Below are 22,957 nucleotides of genomic sequence, written 5' to 3'. Positions count from 1 at the left end.
TGCAAGTAAGTACGCATTTATCTTGTCTGTCTTTCTCTAATTTGCAGGTAAACCTACTAATATTGGACATTCTTTCCTCATATTTGCAAGTAAGTACGCATTTATCTAGTCTTTCTTTCTCTAATTTGCAGGTAAACCTACTAATATTGGACGTAAACCTACTAATATTGGACATTATTTCCTCATATTTGCAAGTAAGTACGCATTTATCTAGTCTGTCTTTCTCTAATTTGCAGGTAAACCTACTAATATTGGACATTATTTCCTCATATTTGCAAGTAAGTACGCATTTATCTGGTCTGTCTTTCTCTAATTTGCAGGTAAACCTACTAATATTGGACATTATTTCCTCATATTTGCAAGTAAGTACGCATTTATCTAGTCTTTCTTTCTCTAATTTGCAGGTAAACCTACTAATATTGGACGTAAACCTACTAATATTGGACATTATTTCCTCATATTTGCAAGTAAGTACGCATTTATCTAGTCTATTTGATGGTAAACCTACTAATATTGGACATTATTTCCTCATATTTGCAAGTAAGTACGCATTTATCTGGTCTGTCTTTCTCTAATTTGCAGGTAAACCTACTAATATTGGACATTATTTCCTCATATTTGCAAGTAAGTACGCATTTATCTAGTCTGTCTTTCTCTAATTTGATGGTAAACCTACTAATATTGGACATTATTTCCTCATATTTGCAAGTAAGTACGCATTTATCTAGTCTTTCTTTCTCTAATTCGCAGGTAAACCTACTAATATTGGACATTATTTCCTCATATTTGCAAGTAAGTACGCATTTATCTAGTCTTTCTTTCTCTAATTTGCAGGTAAACCTACTAATATTGGACATTATTTCCTCATATTTGCAAGTAAGTACGCATTTATCTAGTCTTTCTTTCTCTAATTTGCAGGTAAACATACTAATATTGGACGTAAACCTACTAATATTGGACATTATTTCCTCATATTTGCAAGTAAGTACGCATTTATCTAGTCTGTCTTTCTCTAATTTGCAGGTAAACCTACTAATATTGGACGTAAACCTACTAATATTGGACGTTATTTCCTCATATTTGCAAGTAAGTACGCATTTATCTAGTCTTTCTTTCTCTAATTTGAAGGTAAACCTACTAATATTGGACGTAAACCTACTAATATTGGACATTATTTCCTCATATTTGCAAGTAAGTACGCATTTATCTAGTCTGTCTTTCTCTAATTTGCAAGTAAACCTACTAATATTGGACATTATTTCCTCATATTTGCAATTAAGTACGCATTTATCTAGTCTTTCTTTCTCTAATTTGCAGGTAAACCTACTAATATTGGATGTAAACCTACTAATATTGGACATTATTTCCTCGTATTTGCAAGTAAGTACGCATTTATCTAGTCTTTCTTTCTCTAATTTGCAGGTAAACCTACTAATATTTGACATTATTTCCTCATATTTGCAAGTAAGTACGCATTTATCTAGTCTTTCTTTCTCTAATTTGCAGGTAAACCTACTAATATTGGACGTAAACCTACTAATATTGGACATTATTTCCTCATATTTGCAAGTAAGTACGCATTTATCTAGTCTTTCTTTCTCTAATTTGCAGGTAAACCTACTAATATTGGACATTATTTCCTCACATTTGCAAGTACGTACGCATTTATCTAGTCTTTCTTTCTCTAATTTGCAGGTAAACATACTACTATTGGACGTAATCCTACTAATATTGGACATTATTTCCTAATATTTACAAGTAAGTACGCATTTATCTAGTCTTTCTTTCTCTAATTTGCAGGTAAACCTACTAATATTGGACGTAAACCTACTAATATTGGACGTTATTTCCTCATATTTGCAGGTAAGTACGCATTTATCTAGTCTTTCTTTCTCTAATTTGCAGGTAAACCTACTAATATTGGACGTAAACCTACTAATATTGGACATTATTTCCTCATATTTGCAAGTAAGTACGCATTTATCTAGTCTGTCTTTCTCTAATTTGCAGGTAAACCTACTAATATTGGACATTATTTCCTCATATTTGCAAGTAAGTACGCATTTATCTAGTCTTTCTTTCTCTAATTTGCAGGTAAACCTACTAATATTGGACGTTATTTCCTCATATTTGCAAGTAAGTACGCATTTATCTAGTCTTTCTTTCTCTAATTCGCAGGTAAACCTACTAATATTGGACATTATTTCCTCATATTTGCAAGTAAGTACTTATTTATCTAGTCTTTCTTTCTCTAATTTGCAGGTAAACCTACTAATATTGGACGTAAACCTACTAATATTGGACGTTATTTCCTCATATTTGCAAGTAAGTACGCCTTTATCTAGTCTGTCTTTCTCTAATTTGCAGGTAAACCTACTAATATTGGACATTATTTCCTCATATTTGCAAGTAAGTACGCATTTATCTAGTCTTTCTTTCTCTAATTTGCAGGTAAACCTACTAATATTGGACGTAAACCTACTAATATTGGACATTATTTCCTCATATTTGCAAGTAAGTACGCATTTATCTAGTCTTTCTTTCTCTAATTTGCAGGTAAACCTACTAATATTTGACATTATTTCCTCATATTTGCAAGTAAGTACGCATTTATCTAGTCTTTCTTTCTCTAATTTGCAGGTAAACCTACTAATATTGGACGTAAACCTACTAATATTGGACATTATTTCCTCATATTTGCAAGTAAGTACGCATTTATCTAGTCTTTCTTTCTCTAATTTGCAGGTAAACCTACTAATATTGGACATTATTTCCTCATATTTGCAAGTAAGTACGCATTTATCTAGTCTTTCTTTCTCTAATTTGCAGGTAAACCTACTAATATTGGACGTAAACCTACTAATATTGGACATTATTTCCTCATATTTACAAGTAAGTACGCATTTATCTAGTCTTTCTTTCTCTAATTTGCAGGTAAACCTATTAATATTGGACGTAAACCTACTAATATTGGACGTTATTTCCTCATATTTGCAGGTAAGTACGCATTTATCTAGTCTTTCTTTCTCTAATTTGCAGGTAAACCTACTAATATTGGACATTATTTCCTCATATTTGCAAGTAAGTACGCATTTATCTAGTCTGTCTTTCTCTAATTTGCAGGTAAACCTACTAATATTGGACATTATTTCCTCATATTTGCAAGTAAGTACGCATTTATCTAGTCTTTCTTTCTCTAATTTGCAGGTAAACCTACTAATATTGGACGTTATTTCCTCATATTTGCAAGTAAGTACGCATTTATCTAGTCTTTCTTTCTCTAATTCGCAGGTAAACCTACTAATATTGGAAATTATTTCCTCATATTTGCAAGTAAGTACTTATTTATCTAGTCTTTCTTTCTCTAATTTGCAGGTAAACCTACTAATATTGGACGTAAACCTACTAATATTGGATGTTATTTCCTCATATTTGCAAGTAAGTACGCCTTTATCTAGTCTGTCTTTCTCTAATTTGCAGGTAAACCTACTAATATTGGACATTATTTCCTCATATTTGCAAGTAAGTACTTATTTATCTAGTCTTTCTTTCTCTAATTTGCAGGTAAACCTACTAATATTGGACGTAAACCTACTAATATTGGACGTTATTTCCTCATATTTGCAAGTAAGTACGCATTTATCTAGTCTGTCTTTCTCTAATTTGCAGGTAAACCTACTAATATTGGACATAAACCTACTAATATTGGACGTTATTTCCTCATATTTGCAAGTAAGTACGCCTTTATCTTGTCTTTCTCTAATTTGCAGGTAAACCTACTAATATTGGACGTAAACCCACTAATATTGGACGTTATTTCCTCATATTTGCAAGTAAGTACGCCTTTATCTAGTCTGTCTTTCTCTAATTTGCAGGTAAACCTACTAATATTGGACATTATTTCCTCATATTTGCAAGTAAGTACGCATTTATCTAGTCTTTCTTTCTCTAATTTGCAGGTAAACCTACTAATATTGGACGTAAACCTACTAATATTGGACATTATTTCCTCATATTTGCAAGTAAGTACGCATTTATCTAGTCTTTCTTTCTCTAATTTGCAGGTAAACCTACTAATATTTGACATTATTTCCTCATATTTGCAAGTAAGTACGCATTTATCTAGTCTTTCTTTCTCTAATTTGCAGGTAAACCTACTAATATTGGACGTAAACCTACTAATATTGGAAATTATTTCCTCATATTTACAAGTAAGTACGCATTTATCTAGTCTTTCTTTCTCTAATTTGCAGGTAAACCTACTAATATTGGACGTAAACCTACTAATATTGGACGTTATTTCCTCATATTTGCAGGTAAGTACGCATTTATCTAGTCTTTCTTTCTCTAATTTGCAGGTAAACCTACTAATATTGGACATTATTTCCTCATATTTGCAAGTAAGTACGCATTTATCTAGTCTGTCTTTCTCTAATTTGCAGGTAAACCTACTAATATTGGACATTATTTCCTCATATTTGCAAGTAAGTACGCATTTATCTAGTCTTTCTTTCTCTAATTTGCAGGTAAACCTACTAATATTGGACGTTATTTCCTCATATTTGCAAGTAAGTACGCATTTATCTAGTCTTTCTTTCTCTAATTCGCAGGTAAACCTACTAATATTGGACGTAAACCTACTAATATTGGACGTTATTTCCTCATATTTGCAAGTAAGTACGCATTTATCTAGTCTGTCTTTCTCTAATTTGCAGGTAAACCTACTAATATTGGACATAAACCTACTAATATTGGACGTTATTTCCTCATATTTGCAAGTAAGTACGCCTTTATCTAGTCTTTCTCTAATTTGCAGGTAAACCTACTAATATTGGACGTAAACCTACTAATATTGGACATTATTTCCTCATATTTGCAAGTAAGTACGCATTTATCTAGTCTGTCTTTCTCTAATTTGCAGGTAAACCTACTAATATTGGACATTATTTCCTCATATTTGCAAGTAAGTACGCATTTATCTAGTCTTTCTTTCTCTAATTTGCAGGTAAACCTACTAATATTGGACGTTATTTCCTCATATTTGCAAGTAAGTACGCATTTATCTAGTCTTTCTTTCTCTAATTCGCAGGTAAACCTACTAATATTGGACATTATTTCCTCATATTTGCAAGTAAGTACTTATTTATCTAGTCTTTCTTTCTCTAATTTGCAGGTAAACCTACTAATATTGGACGTAAACCTACTAATATTGGACGTTATTTCCTCATATTTGCAAGTAAGTACGCCTTTATCTAGTCTGTCTTTCTCTAATTTGCAGGTAAACCTACTAATATTGGACATTATTTCCTCATATTTGCAAGTAAGTACGCATTTATCTAGTCTTTCTTTCTCTAATTTGCAGGTAAACCTACTAATATTGGACGTAAACCTACTAATATTGGACATTATTTCCTCATATTTGCAAGTAAGTACGCATTTATCTAGTCTTTCTTTCTCTAATTTGCAGGTAAACCTACTAATATTTGACATTATTTCCTCATATTTGCAAGTAAGTACGCATTTATCTAGTCTTTCTTTCTCTAATTTGCAGGTAAACCTACTAATATTGGACGTAAACCTACTAATATTGGACATTATTTCCTCATATTTGCAAGTAAGTACGCATTTATCTAGTCTTTCTTTCTCTAATTTGCAGGTAAACCTACTAATATTGGACATTATTTCCTCATATTTGCAAGTAAGTACGCATTTATCTAGTCTTTCTTTCTCTAATTTGCAGGTAAACCTACTAATATTGGACGTAAACCTACTAATATTGGACATTATTTCCTCATATTTACAAGTAAGTACGCATTTATCTAGTCTTTCTTTCTCTAATTTGCAGGTAAACCTACTAATATTGGACGTAAACCTACTAATATTGGACGTTATTTCCTCATATTTGCAGGTAAGTACGCATTTATCTAGTCTTTCTTTCTCTAATTTGCAGGTAAACCTACTAATATTGGACATTATTTCCTCATATTTGCAAGTAAGTACGCATTTATCTAGTCTGTCTTTCTCTAATTTGCAGGTAAACCTACTAATATTGGACATTATTTCCTCATATTTGCAAGTAAGTACGCATTTATCTAGTCTTTCTTTCTCTAATTTGCAGGTAAACCTACTAATATTGGACGTTATTTCCTCATATTTGCAAGTAAGTACGCATTTATCTAGTCTTTCTTTCTCTAATTCGCAGGTAAACCTACTAATATTGGAAATTATTTCCTCATATTTGCAAGTAAGTACTTATTTATCTAGTCTTTCTTTCTCTAATTTGCAGGTAAACCTACTAATATTGGACGTAAACCTACTAATATTGGATGTTATTTCCTCATATTTGCAAGTAAGTACGCCTTTATCTAGTCTGTCTTTCTCTAATTTGCAGGTAAACCTACTAATATTGGACATTATTTCCTCATATTTGCAAGTAAGTACTTATTTATCTAGTCTTTCTTTCTCTAATTTGCAGGTAAACCTACTAATATTGGACGTAAACCTACTAATATTGGACGTTATTTCCTCATATTTGCAAGTAAGTACGCATTTATCTAGTCTGTCTTTCTCTAATTTGCAGGTAAACCTACTAATATTGGACATAAACCTACTAATATTGGACGTTATTTCCTCATATTTGCAAGTAAGTACGCCTTTATCTTGTCTTTCTCTAATTTGCAGGTAAACCTACTAATATTGGACCTTAACCCACTAATATTGGACGTTATTTCCTCATATTTGCAAGTAAGTACGCCTTTATCTAGTCTGTCTTTCTCTAATTTGCAGGTAAACCTACTAATATTGGACATTATTTCCTCATATTTGCAAGTAAGTACGCATTTATCTAGTCTTTCTTTCTCTAATTTGCAGGTAAACCTACTAATATTGGACGTAAACCTACTAATATTGGACATTATTTCCTCATATTTGCAAGTAAGTACGCATTTATCTAGTCTTTCTTTCTCTAATTTGCAGGTAAACCTACTAATATTTGACATTATTTCCTCATATTTGCAAGTAAGTACGCATTTATCTAGTCTTTCTTTCTCTAATTTGCAGGTAAACCTACTAATATTGGACGTAAACCTACTAATATTGGAAATTATTTCCTCATATTTACAAGTAAGTACGCATTTATCTAGTCTTTCTTTCTCTAATTTGCAGGTAAACCTACTAATATTGGACGTAAACCTACTAATATTGGACGTTATTTCCTCATATTTGCAGGTAAGTACGCATTTATCTAGTCTTTCTTTCTCTAATTTGCAGGTAAACCTACTAATATTGGACATTATTTCCTCATATTTGCAAGTAAGTACGCATTTATCTAGTCTGTCTTTCTCTAATTTGCAGGTAAACCTACTAATATTGGACATTATTTCCTCATATTTGCAAGTAAGTACGCATTTATCTAGTCTTTCTTTCTCTAATTTGCAGGTAAACCTACTAATATTGGACGTTATTTCCTCATATTTGCAAGTAAGTACGCATTTATCTAGTCTTTCTTTCTCTAATTCGCAGGTAAACCTACTAATATTGGACGTAAACCTACTAATATTGGACGTTATTTCCTCATATTTGCAAGTAAGTACGCATTTATCTAGTCTGTCTTTCTCTAATTTGCAGGTAAACCTACTAATATTGGACATAAACCTACTAATATTGGACGTTATTTCCTCATATTTGCAAGTAAGTACGCCTTTATCTAGTCTTTCTCTAATTTGCAGGTAAACCTACTAATATTGGACGTAAACCTACTAATATTGGACGTTATTTCCTCATATTTGCAAGTAAGTACGCCTTTATCTAGTCTGTCTTTCTCTAATTTGCAGGTAAACCTACTAATATTGGACATTATTTCCTCATATTTGCAAGTAAGTACGCATTTATCTAGTCTTTCTTTCTCTAATTTGCAGGTAAACCTACTAATATTGGACGTAAACCTACTAATATTGAACATTATTTCCTCATATTTGCAAGTAAGTACGCATTTATCTAGTCTGTCTTTCTCTACTTTGCAGGTAAACCTACTAATATTGGACATTATTTCCTCATATTTGCAAGTAAGTACGCATTTATCTAGTCTTCCTTTCTCTAATTTGCAGGTAAACCTACTAATATTGGACGTAAACCTACTAATATTGGACGTTATTTCCTCATATTTGCAAGTAAGTACGCATTTATCTAGGCTGTCTTTCTCTAATTTGCAGGTAAACCTACTAATATTGGACATTATTTCCTCATATTTGCAAGTAAGTACGCAATTATCTAGTCTTTCTTTCTCTAATTTGCAGGTAAACCTACTAATATTGGACGTAAACCTACTAATAATGGACGTTATTTCCTCATATTTGCAGGTAAGTAAGCATTTATCTAGTCTGTCTTTCTCTAATTTGCAGGTAAACCTACTAATATTGGACATTTTTCCCTCATATTTGCAAGTAAGTACGCATTTATCTAGTCTTTCTTTCTCTAATTTGCAGGTAAACCTACTAATATTGGACGTAAACCTACTAATATTGGACATTATTTCCTCATATTTGCAAGTAAGTACGCATTTATCTAGTCTGTCTTTCTCTAATTTGCAGGTAAACCTACTAATATTGGACATTATTTCCTCATATTTGCAAGTAAGTACGCATTTATCTAGTCTGTCTTTCTCTAATTTGCAGGTAAACCTACTAATATTGGACATTTTTTCCTCATATTTGCAAGTAAGTACGCATTTATCTAGTCTTTCTTTCTCTAATTTGCAGGTAAACCTACTAATATTGGACGTAAACCTACTAATATTGGACATTATTTCCTCATATTTGCAAGTAAGTACGCATTTATCTAGTCTGTCTTTCTCTAATTTGCAGGTAAACCTACTAACATTGGACATTTTTTCCTCATATTTGCAAGTAAGTACGCATTTATCTAGTCTTTCTTTCTCTAATTTGCAGGTAAACCTACTAATATTGGACGTAAACCTACTAATATTGGACATTATTTCCTCATATTTGCAAGTAAGTACGCATTTATCTAGTCTGTCTTTCTCTAATTTGCAGGTAAACCTACTAATATTGGACATTATTTCCTCATATTTGCAAGTAAGTACGCATTTATCTAGTCTGTCTTTCTCTAATTTGATGGTAAACCTACTAATATTGGACATTATTTCCTCATATTTGCAAGTAAGTACGAATTTATCTAGTCTTTCTTTCTCTAATTCGCAGGTAAACCTACTAATATTGGACATTATTTCCTCATATTTGCAAGTAAGTACGCATTTATCTAGTCTTTCTTTCTCTAATTTGCAGGTAAACCTACTAATATTGGACATTATTTCCTCATATTTGCAAGTAAGTACGCATTTATCTAGTCTTTCTTTCTCTAATTTGCAGGTAAACATACTAATATTGGACGTAAACCTACTAATATTGGACATTATTTCCTCATATTTGCAAGTAAGTACGCATTTATCTAGTCTGTCTTTCTCTAATTTGCAGGTAAACCTACTAATATTGGACGTAAACCTACTAATATTGGACGTTATTTCCTCATATTTGCAAGTAAGTACGCATTTATCTAGTCTTTCTTTCTCTAATTTGAAGGTAAACCTACTAATATTGGACGTAAACCTACTAATATTGGACATTATTTCCTCATATTTGCAAGTAAGTACGCATTTATCTAGTCTGTCTTTCTCTAATTTGCAAGTAAACCTACTAATATTGGACATTATTTCCTCATATTTGCAAGTAAGTACGCATTTATCTAGTCTTTCTTTCTCTAATTTGAAGGTAAACCTACTAATATTGGATGTAAACCTACTAATATTGGACATTATTTCCTCATATTTGCAAGTAAGTACGCATTTATCTAGTCTGTCTTTCTCTAATTTGCAGGTAAACCTACTAATATTGGACATTATTTCCTCATATTTGCAAGTAAGTACGCATTTATCTAGTCTTTCTTTCTCTAATTTGCAGGTAAACCTACTAATATTAGATGTAATCCTACTAATATTGGACGTTATTTCCACATATTTGCAAGTAAGTACGCATTTATCTAGTCTGTCTTTCTCTAATTTGCAGGTAAACCTACTAATATTGGACATTATTTCCTCATATTTGCAAGTAAGTACGCATTTATCTAGTCTTTCTTTCTCTAATTTGCAGGTAAACCTACTAATATTGGACGTAAACCTACTAATATTGGACATTATTTCCTCATATTTGCAAGTAAGTATGCATTTATCTAGTCTTTCTTTCTCTAATTTGCAGGTAAACCTACTAATATTTGACATTATTTCCTCATATTTGCAAGTAAGTACGCATTTATCTAGTCTTTCTTTCTCTAATTTGCAGGTAAACCTACTAATATTGGACGTAAACCTACTAATATTGGACATTATTTCCTCATATTTGCAAGTAAGTACGCATTTATCTAGTCTTTCTTTCTCTAATTTGCAGGTAAACCTACTAATATTGGACATTATTTCCTCATATTTGCAAGTAAGTACGCATTTATCTAGTCTTTCTTTCTCTAATTTGCAGGTAAACATACTAATAGTGGACGTAAACCTACTAATATTGGACATTATTTCCTCATATTTACAAGTAAGTACGCATTTATCTAGTCTTTCTTTCACTAATTTGCAGGTAAACCTAATAATATTGGACGTAAACCTACTAATATTGGACGTTATTTCCTCATATTTGCAGGTAAGTACGCATTTATCTAGTCTTTCTTTCTCTAATTTGCAGGTAAACCTACTAATATTGGACGTAAACCTACTAATATTGGACATTATTTCCTCATATTTGCAAGTAAGTACGCATTTATCTAGTCTGTCTTTCTCTAATTTGCAGGTAAACCTACTAATATTGGACATTATTTCCTCATATTTGCAAGTAAGTACGCATTTATCTAGTCTTTCTTTCTCTAATTTGCAGGTAAACCTACTAATATTGGACGTTATTTCCTCATATTTGCAAGTAAGTACGCCTTTATCTAGTCTGTCTTTCTCTAATTTGCAGGTAAACCTACTAATATTGGACATTATTTCCTCATATTTGCAAGTAAGTACGCATTTATCTAGTCTTTCTTTCTCTAATTTGCAGGTAAACCTACTAATATTGGACGTAAACCTACTAATATTGAACATTATTTCCTCATATTTGCAAGTAAGTACGCATTTATCTAGTCTGTCTTTCTCTACTTTGCAGGTAAACCTACTAATATTGGACATTATTTCCTCATATTTGCAAGTAAGTACGCATTTATCTAGTCTTCCTTTCTCTAATTTGCAGGTAAACCTACTAATATTGGACGTAAACCTACTAATATTGGACGTTATTTCCTCATATTTGCAAGTAAGTACGCATTTATCTAGTCTGTCTTTCTCTAATTTGCAGGTAAACCTACTAATATTGGACATTATTTCCTCATATTTGCAAGTAAGTACTTATTTATCTAGTCTTTCTTTCTCTAATTTGCAGGTAAACCTACTAATATTGGACGTAAACCTACTAATATTGGACGTTATTTCCTCATATTTGCAAGTAAGTACGCATTTATCTAGTCTGTCTTTCTCTAATTTGCAGGTAAACCTACTAATATTGGACATAAACCTACTAATATTGGACGTTATTTCCTCATATTTGCAAGTAAGTACGCCTTTATCTTGTCTTTCTCTAATTTGCAGGTAAACCTACTAATATTGGACGTAAACCCACTAATATTGGACGTTATTTCCTCATATTTGCAAGTAAGTACGCCTTTATCTAGTCTGTCTTTCTCTAATTTGCAGGTAAACCTACTAATATTGGACATTATTTCCTCATATTTGCAAGTAAGTACGCATTTATCTAGTCTTTCTTTCTCTAATTTGCAGGTAAACCTACTAATATTGGATGTAAACCTACTAATATTGGACATTATTTCCTCATATTTGCAAGTAAGTACGCATTTATCTAGTCTTTCTTTCTCTAATTTGCAGGTAAACCTACTAATATTTGACATTATTTCCTCATATTTGCAAGTAAGTACGCATTTATCTAGTCTTTCTTTCTCTAATTTGCAGGTAAACCTACTAATATTGGACGTAAACCTACTAATATTGGACATTATTTCCTCATATTTGCAAGTAAGTACGCATTTATCTAGTCTTTCTTTCTCTAATTTGCAGGTAAACCTACTAATATTGGACATTATTTCCTCATATTTGCAAGTAAGTACGCATTTATCTAGTCTTTCTTTCTCTAATTTGCAGGTAAACCTACTAATATTGGACGTAAACCTACTAATATTGGACATTATTTCCTCATATTTACAAGTAAGTACGCATTTATCTAGTCTTTCTTTCTCTAATTTGCAGGTAAACCTACTAATATTGGACGTAAACCTACTAATATTGGACGTTATTTCCTCATATTTGCAAGTAAGTACGCATTTATCTAGTCTTTCTTTCTCTAATTTGCAGGTAAACCTACTAATATTGGACATTATTTCCTCATATTTGCAAGTAAGTACGCATTTATCTAGTCTGTCTTTCTCTAATTTGCAGGTAAACCTACTAATATTGGACATTATTTCCTCATATTTGCAAGTAAGTACGCATTTATCTAGTCTTTCTTTCTCTAATTTGCAGGTAAACCTACTAATATTGGACGTTATTTCCTCATATTTGCAAGTAAGTACGCATTTATCTAGTCTTTCTTTCTCTAATTCGCAGGTAAACCTACTAATATTGGAAATTATTTCCTCATATTTGCAAGTAAGTACTTATTTATCTAGTCTTTCTTTCTCTAATTCGCAGGTAAACCTACTAATATTGGAAATTATTTCCTCATATTTGCAAGTAAGTACTTATTTATCTAGTCTTTCTTTCTCTAATTTGCAGGTAAACCTACTAATATTGGACGTAAACCTACTAATATTGGATGTTATTTCCTCATATTTGCAAGTAAGTACGCCTTTATCTAGTCTGTCTTTCTCTAATTTGCAGGTAAACCTACTAATATTGGACATTATTTCCTCATATTTGCAAGTAAGTACTTATTTATCTAGTCTTTCTTTCTCTAATTTGCAGGTAAACCTACTAATATTGGACGTAAACCTACTAATATTGGACGTTATTTCCTCATATTTGCAAGTAAGTACGCATTTATCTAGTCTGTCTTTCTCTAATTTGCAGGTAAACCTACTAATATTGGACATAAACCTACTAATATTGGACGTTATTTCCTCATATTTGCAAGTAAGTACGCCTTTATCTAGTCTTTCTCTAATTTGCAGGTAAACCTACTAATATTGGACGTAAACCTACTAATATTGGATGTTATTTCCTCATATTTGCAAGTAAGTACGCCTTTATCTAGTCTGTCTTTCTCTAATTTGCAGGTAAACCTACTAATATTGGACATTATTTCCTCATATTTGCAAGTAAGTACGCATTTATCTAGTCTTTCTTTCTCTAATTTGCAGGTAAACCTACTAATATTGGACGTAAACCTACTAATATTGAACATTATTTCCTCATATTTGCAAGTAAGTACGCATTTATCTAGTCTGTCTTTCTCTACTTTCCAGGTAAACCTACTAATATTGGACATTATTTCCTCATATTTGCAAGTAAGTACGCATTTATCTAGTCTTCCTTTCTCTAATTTGCAGGTAAACCTACTAATATTGGACGTAAACCTACTAATATTGGACGTTATTTCCTCATATTTGCAAGTAAGTACGCATTTATCTAGGCTGTCTTTCTCTAATTTGCAGGTAAACCTACTAATATTGGACATTATTTCCTCATATTTGCAAGTAAGTACGCAATTATCTAGTCTTTCTTTCTCTAATTTGCAGGTAAACCTACTAATATTGGACGTAAACCTACTAATAATGGACGTTATTTCCTCATATTTGCAGGTAAGTAAGCATTTATCTAGTCTGTCTTTCTCTAATTTGCAGGTAAACCTACTAATATTGGACATTTTTCCCTCATATTTGCAAGTAAGTACGCATTTATCTAGTCTTTCTTTCTCTAATTTGCAGGTAAACCTACTAATATTGGACGTAAACCTACTAATATTGGACATTATTTCCTCATATTTGCAAGTAAGTACGCATTTATCTAGTCTGTCTTTCTCTAATTTGCAGGTAAACCTACTAATATTGGACATTATTTCCTCATATTTGCAAGTAAGTACGCATTTATCTAGTCTGTCTTTCTCTAATTTGCAGGTAAACCTACTAATATTGGACATTTTTTCCTCATATTTGCAAGTAAGTACGCATTTATCTAGTCTTTCTTTCTCTAATTTGCAGGTAAACCTACTAATATTGGACGTAAACCTACTAATATTGGACATTATTTCCTCATATTTGCAAGTAAGTACGCATTTATCTAGTCTGTCTTTCTCTAATTTGCAGGTAAACCTACTAACATTGGACATTTTTTCCTCATATTTGCAAGTAAGTACGCATTTATCTAGTCTTTCTTTCTCTAATTTGCAGGTAAACCTACTAATATTGGACGTAAACCTACTAATATTGGACATTATTTCCTCATATTTGCAAGTAAGTACGCATTTATCTAGTCTGTCTTTCTCTAATTTGCAGGTAAACCTACTAATATTGGACATTATTTCCTCATATTTGCAAGTAAGTACGCATTTATCTAGTCTTTCTTTCTCTAATTTGCAGGTAAACCTACTAATATTGGACGTAAACCTACTAATATTGGACGTTATTTCCTCATATTTGCAAGTAAGTACGCATTTATCTAGTCTGTCTTTCTCTAATTTGATGGTAAACCTACTAATATTGGACATTATTTCCTCATATTTGCAAGTAAGTACGAATTTATCTAGTCTTTCTTTCTCTAATTCGCAGGTAAACCTACTAATATTGGACATTATTTCCTCATATTTGCAAGTAAGTACGCATTTATCTAGTCTTTCTTTCTCTAATTTGCAGGTAAACCTACTAATATTGGACATTATTTCCTCATATTTGCAAGTAAGTACGCATTTATCTAGTCTTTCTTTCTCTAATTTGCAGGTAAACCTACTAATATTGGACATTATTTCCTCATATTTGCAAGTAAGTACGCATTTATCTAGTCTTTCTTTCTCTAATTTGCAGGTAAACCTACTAATATTGGACGTAAACCTACTAATATTGGACATTATTTCCTCATATTTACAAGTAAGTACGCATTTATCTAGTCTTTCTTTCTCTAATTTGCAGGTAAACCTACTAATATTGGACGTAAACCTACTAATATTGGACGTTATTTCCTCATATTTGCAAGTAAGTACGCATTTATCTAGTCTTTCTTTCTCTAATTTGCAGGTAAACCTACTAATATTGGACATTATTTCCTCATATTTGCAAGTAAGTACGCATTTATCTAGTCTGTCTTTCTCTAATTTGCAGGTAAACCTACTAATATTGGACATTATTTCCTCATATTTGAAAGTAAGTATGCATTTATCTAGTCTTTCTTTCTCTAATTTGCAGGTAAACCTACTAATATTGGACGTTATTTCCTCATATTTGCAAGTAAGTACGCATTTATCTAGTCTTTCTTTCTCTAATTCGCAGGTAAACCTACTAATATTGGAAATTATTTCCTCATATTTGCAAGTAAGTACTTATTTATCTAGTCTTTCTTTCTCTAATTCGCAGGTAAACCTACTAATATTGGAAATTATTTCCTCATATTTGCAAGTAAGTACTTATTTATCTAGTCTTTCTTTCTCTAATTTGCAGGTAAACCTACTAATATTGGACGTAAACCTACTAATATTGGATGTTATTTCCTCATATTTGCAAGTAAGTACGCCTTTATCTAGTCTGTCTTTCTCTAATTTGCAGGTAAACCTACTAATATTGGACATTATTTCCTCATATTTGCAAGTAAGTACTTATTTATCTAGTCTTTCTTTCTCTAATTTGCAGGTAAACCTACTAATATTGGACGTAAACCTACTAATATTGGACGTTATTTCCTCATATTTGCAAGTAAGTACGCATTTATCTAGTCTGTCTTTCTCTAATTTGCAGGTAAACCTACTAATATTGGACATAAACCTACTAATATTGGACGTTATTTCCTCATATTTGCAAGTAAGTACGCCTTTATCTAGTCTTTCTCTAATTTGCAGGTAAACCTACTAATATTGGACGTAAACCTACTAATATTGGATGTTATTTCCTCATATTTGCAAGTAAGTACGCCTTTATCTAGTCTGTCTTTCTCTAATTTGCAGGTAAACCTACTAATATTGGACATTATTTCCTCATATTTGCAAGTAAGTACGCATTTATCTAGTCTTTCTTTCTCTAATTTGCAGGTAAACCTACTAATATTGGACGTAAACCTACTAATATTGAACATTATTTCCTCATATTTGCAAGTAAGTACGCATTTATCTAGTCTGTCTTTCTCTACTTTGCAGGTAAACCTACTAATATTGGACATTATTTCCTCATATTTGCAAGTAAGTACGCATTTATCTAGTCTTCCTTTCTCTAATTTGCAGGTAAACCTACTAATATTGGACGTAAACCTACTAATATTGGACGTTATTTCCTCATATTTGCAAGTAAGTACGCATTTATCTAGGCTGTCTTTCTCTAATTTGCAGGTAAACCTACTAATATTGGACATTATTTCCTCATATTTGCAAGTAAGTACGCAATTATCTAGTCTTTCTTTCTCTAATTTGCAGGTAAACCTACTAATATTGGACATTTTTCCCTCATATTTGCAAGTAAGTACGCATTTATCTAGTCTTTCTTTCTCTAATTTGCAGGTAAACCTACTAATATTGGACGTAAACCTACTAATATTGGACATTATTTCCTCATATTTGCAAGTAAGTACGCATTTATCTAGTCTGTCTTTCTCTAATTTGCAGGTAAACCTACTAATATTGGACATTATTTCCTCATATTTGCAAGTAAGTACGCATTTATCTAGTCTGTCTTTCTCTAATTTGCAGGTAAACCTACTAATATTGGACATCTTTTCCTCATATTTGCAAGTAAGTACGCATTTATCTAGTCTTTCTTTCTCTAATTTGCAGGTAAACCTACTAATATTGGACGTAAACCTACTAATATTGGACATTATTTCCTCATATTTGCAAGTAAGTACGCATTTATCTAGTCTGTCTTTCTCTAATTTGCAGGTAAACCTACTAACATTGGACATTTTTTCCTCATATTTGCAAGTAAGTACGCATTTATCTAGTCTTTCTTTCTCTAATTTGCAGGTAAACCTACTAATATTGGACGTAAACCTACTAATATTGGACATTATTTCCTCATATTTGCAAGTAAGTACGCATTTATCTAGTCTGTCTTTCTCTAATTTGCAGGTAAACCTACTAATATTGGACATTATTTCCTCATATTTGCAAGTAAGTACGCATTTATCTAGTCTTTCTTTCTCTAATTTGCAGGTAAACCTACTAATATTGGACGTAAACCTACTAATATTGGACGTTATTTCCTCATATTTGCAAGTAAGTACGCATTTATCTAGTCTGTCTTTCTCTAATTTGATGGTAAACCTACTAATATTGGACATTATTTCCTCATATTTGCAAGTAAGTACGAATTTATCTAGTCTTTCTTTCTCTAATTCGCAGGTAAACCTACTAATATTGGACATTATTTCCTCATATTTGCAAGTAAGTACGCATTTATCTAGTCTTTCTTTCTCTAATTTGCAGGTAAACCTACTAATATTGGACATTATTTCCTCATATTTGCAAGTAAGTACGCATTTATCTAGTCTTTCTTTCTCTAATTTGCAGGTAAACATACTAATATTGGACGTAAACCTACTAATATTGGACATTATTTCCTCATATTTGCAAGTAAGTACGCATTTATCTAGTCTGTCTTTCTCTAATTTGCAGGTAAACCTACTAATATTGGACGTAAACCTACTAATATTGGACGTTATTTCCTCATATTTGCAAGTAAGTACGCATTTATCTAGTCTTTCTTTCTCTAATTTGAAGGTAAACCTACTAATATTGGACATAAACCTACTAATATTGGACATTATTTCCTCATATTTGCAAGTAAGTACGCATTTATCTAGTCTGTCTTTCTCTAATTTGCAAGTAAACCTACTAATATTGGACATTATTTCCTCATATTTGCAAGTAAGTACGCATTTATCTAGTCTTTCTTTCTCTAATTTGAAGGTAAACCTACTAATATTGGACGTAAACCTACTAATATTGGACATTATTTCCTCATATTTGCAAGTAAGTACGCATTTATCTAGTCTGTCTTTCTCTAATTTGCAGGTAAACCTACTAATATTGGACATTATTTCCTCATATTTGCAAGTAAGTACGCATTTATCTAGTCTTTCTTTCTCTAATTTGCAGGTAAACCTACTAATATTAGATGTAATCCTACTAATATTGGACGTTATTTCCACATATTTGCAAGTAAGTACGCATTTATCTAGTCTGTCTTTCTCTAATTTGCAGGTAAACCTACTAATATTGGACATTATTTCCTCATATTTGCAAGTAAGTACGCATTTATCTAGTCTTTCTTTCTCTAATTTGCAGGTAAACCTACTAATATTGGACGTAAACCTACTAATATTGGACATTATTTCCTCATATTTGCAAGTAAGTATGCATTTATCTAGTCTTTCTTTCTCTAATTTGCAGGTGAACCTACTAATATTTGACATTATTTCCTCATATTTGCAAGTAAGTACGCATTTATCTAGTCTTTCTTTCTCTAATTTGCAGGTAAACCTACTAATATTGGACGTAAACCTACTAATATTGGACATTATTTCCTCATATTTGCAAGTAAGTACGCATTTATCTAGTCTTTCTTTCTCTAATTTGCAGGTAAACCTACTAATATTGGACATTATTTCCTCATATTTGCAAGTAAGTACGCATTTATCTAGTCTTTCTTTCTCTAATTTGCAGGTAAACATACTAATAGTGGACGTAAACCTACTAATATTGGACATTATTTCCTCATATTTACAAGTAAGTACGCATTTATCTAGTCTTTCTTTCTCTAATTTGCAGGTAAACCTACTAATATTGGACATTATTTCCTCATATTTGCAAGTAAGTACGCATTTATCTAGTCTTTCTTTCTCTAATTTGCAGGTAAACCTACTAATATTGGACGTTATTTCCTCATATTTGCAAGTAAGTACGCCTTTATCTAGTCTGTCTTTCTCTAATTTTCAGGTAAACCTACTAATATTGGACATTATTTCCTCATATTTGCAAGTAAGTACGCATTTATCTAGGCTGTCTTTCTCTAATTTGCAGGTAAACCTACTAATATTGGACATTATTTCCTCATATTTGCAAGTAAGTACGCAATTATCTAGTCTTTCTTTCTCTAATTTGCAGGTAAACCTACTAATATTGGACGTAAACCTACTAATAATGGACGTTATTTCCTCATATTTGCAGGTAAGTAAGCATTTATCTAGTCTGTCTTTCTCTAATTTGCAGGTAAACCTACTAATATTGGACATTTTTTCCTCATATTTGCAAGTAAGTACGCATTTATCTAGTCTTTCTTTCTCTAATTTGCAGGTAAACCTACTAATATTGGACGTAAACCTACTAATATTGGACATTATTTCCTCATATTTGCAAGTAAGTACGCATTTATCTAGTCTGTCTTTCTCTAATTTGCAGGTAAACCTACTAACATTGGACATTTTTTCCTCATATTTGCAAGTAAGTACGCATTTATCTAGTCTTTCTTTCTCTAATTTGCAGGTAAACCTACTAATATTGGACGTAAACCTACTAATATTGGACATTATTTCCTCATATTTGCAAGTAAGTACGCATTTATCTAGTCTGTCTTTCTCTAATTTGCAGGTAAACCTACTAATATTGGACATTATTTCCTCATATTTGCAAGTAAGTACGCATTTATCTAGTCTTTCTTTCTCTAATTTGCAGGTAAACCTACTAATATTGGACGTAAACCTACTAATATTGGACGTTATTTCCTCATATTTGCAAGTAAGTACGCATTTATCTAGTCTGTCTTTCTCTAATTTGATGGTAAACCTACTAATATTGGACATTATTTCCTCATATTTGCAAGTAAGTACGAATTTATCTAGTCTTTCTTTCTCTAATTCGCAGGTAAACCTACTAATATTGGACATTATTTCCTCATATTTGCAAGTAAGTACGCATTTATCTAGTCTTTCTTTCTCTAATTTGCAGGTAAACCTACTAATATTGGACATTATTTCCTCATATTTGCAAGTAAGTACGCATTTATCTAGTCTTTCTTTCTCTAATTTGCAGGTAAACATACTAATATTGGACGTAAACCTACTAATATTGGACATTATTTCCTCATATTTGCAAGTAAGTACGCATTTATCTAGTCTGTCTTTCTCTAATTTGCAGGTAAACCTACTAATATTGGACGTAAACCTACTAATATTGGACGTTATTTCCTCATATTTGCAAGTAAGTACGCATTTATCTAGTCTTTCTTTCTCTAATTTGAAGGTAAACCTACTAATATTGGACGTAAACCTACTAATATTGGACATTATTTCCTCATATTTGCAAGTAAGTACGCATTTATCTAGTCTGTCTTTCTCTAATTTGCAAGTAAACCTACTAATATTGGACATTATTTCCTCATATTTGCAAGTAAGTACGCATTTATCTAGTCTTTCTTTCTCTAATATGAAGGTAAACCTACTAATATTGGACGTAAACCTACTAATATTGGACATTATTTCCTCATATTTGCAAGTAAGTACGCATTTATCTAGTCTGTCTTTCTCTAATTTGCAGGTAAACCTACTAATATTGGACATTATTTCCTCATATTTGCAAGTAAGTACGCATTTATCTAGTCTTTCTTTCTCTAATTTGCAGGTAAACCTACTAATATTAGATGTAATCCTACTAATATTGGACGTTATTTCCACATATTTGCAAGTAAGTACGCATTTATCTAGTCTGTCTTTCTCTAATTTGCAGGTAAACCTACTAATATTGGACATTATTTCCTCATATTTGCAAGTAAGTACGCATTTATCTAGTCTTTCTTTCTCTAATTTGCAGGTAAACCTACTAATATTGGACATTATTTCCTCATATTTGCAAGTAAGTATGCATTTATCTAGTCTTTCTTTCTCTAATTTGCAGGTAAACCTACTAATATTTGACATTATTTCCTCATATTTGCAAGTAAGTACGCATTTATCTAGTCTTTCTTTCTCTAATTTGCAGGTAAACCTACTAATATTGGACGTAAACCTACTAATATTGGACATTATTTCCTCATATTTGCAAGTAAGTACGCATTTATCTAGTCTTTCTTTCTCTAATTTGCAGGTAAACCTACTAATATTGGACATTATTTCCTCATATTTGCAAGTAAGTACGCATTTATCTAGTCTTTCTTTCTCTAATTTGCAGGTAATCATACTAATAGTGGACGTAAACCTACTAATATTGGACATTATTTCCTCATATTTACAAGTAAGTACGCATTTATCTAGTCTTTCTTTCACTAATTTGCAGGTAAACCTAATAATATTGGACGTAAACCTACTAATATTGGACGTTATTTCCTCATATTTGCAGGTAAGTACGCATTTATCTAGTCTTTCTTTCTCTAATTTGCAGGTAAACCTACTAATATTGGACGTAAACCTACTAATATTGGACATTATTTCCTCATATTTGCAAGTAAGTACGCATTTATCTAGTCTGTCTTTCTCTAATTTGCAGGTAAACCTACTAATATTGGACATTATTTCCTCATATTTGCAAGTAAGTACGCATTTATCTAGTCTTTCTTTCTCTAATTTGCAGGTAAACCTACTAATATTGGACGTTATTTCCTCATATTTGCAAGTAAGTACGCCTTTATCTAGTCTGTCTTTCTCTAATTTTCAGGTAAACCTACTAATATTGGACATTATTTCCTCATATTTGCAAGTAAGTACGCATTTATCTAGTCTTTCTTTCTCTAATTTGCAGGTAAACCTTCTAATATTGGACATAAACCTACTAATATTGAACATTATTTCCTCATATTTGCAAGTAAGTACGCATTTATCTAGTCTGTCTTTCTCTACTTTGCAGGTAAACCAACTAATATTGGACATTATTTCCTCATATTTGCAAGTAAGTACGCATTTATCTAGTCTTCCTTTCTCTAATTTGCAGGTAAACCTACTAATATTGGACGTAAACCTACTAATATTGGACGTTATTTCCTCATATTTGCAAGTAAGTACGCATTTATCTAGTCTTTCTTTCTCTAATTTGCAGGTAAACCTACTAACATTGGACATTTTTTCCTCATATTTGCAAGTAAGTACGCATTTATCTAGTCTTTCTTTCTCTAATTTGCAGGTAAACCTACTAATATTGGACGTAAACCTACTAATAATGGACGTTATATCCTCATATTTGCAGGTAAGTAAGCATTTATCTAGTCTGTCTTTCTCTAATTTGCAGGTAAACCTACTAATATTGGACGTAAACCTACTAATATTGGACATTATTTCCTCATATTTGCAAGTAAGTACGCATTTATCTAGTCTGTCTTTCTCTAATTTGCAGGTAAACCTACTAATATTGGACATTATTTCCTCATATTTGCAAGTAAGTACGCATTTATCTAGTCTGTCTTTCTCTAATTTGCAGGTAAACCTACTAATATTGGACATTTTTTCCTCATATTTGCAAGTAAGTACGCATTTATCTAGTCTTTCTTTCTCTAATTTGCAGGTAAACCTACTAATATTGGACGTAAACCTACTAATATTGGACATTATTTCCTCATATTTGCAAGTAAGTACGCATTTATCTAGTCTGTCTTTCTCTAATTTGCAGGTAAACCTACTAACATTGGACATTTTTTCCTCATATTTGCAAGTAAGTACGCATTTATC

Source organism: Nothobranchius furzeri, chromosome 13 (assembly GCF_043380555.1).
Source record: "Nothobranchius furzeri strain GRZ-AD chromosome 13, NfurGRZ-RIMD1, whole genome shotgun sequence".
NCBI lineage: Eukaryota > Metazoa > Chordata > Actinopteri > Cyprinodontiformes > Nothobranchiidae > Nothobranchius > Nothobranchius furzeri.
Note: the sequence above shows the minus strand (reverse complement) of the source record.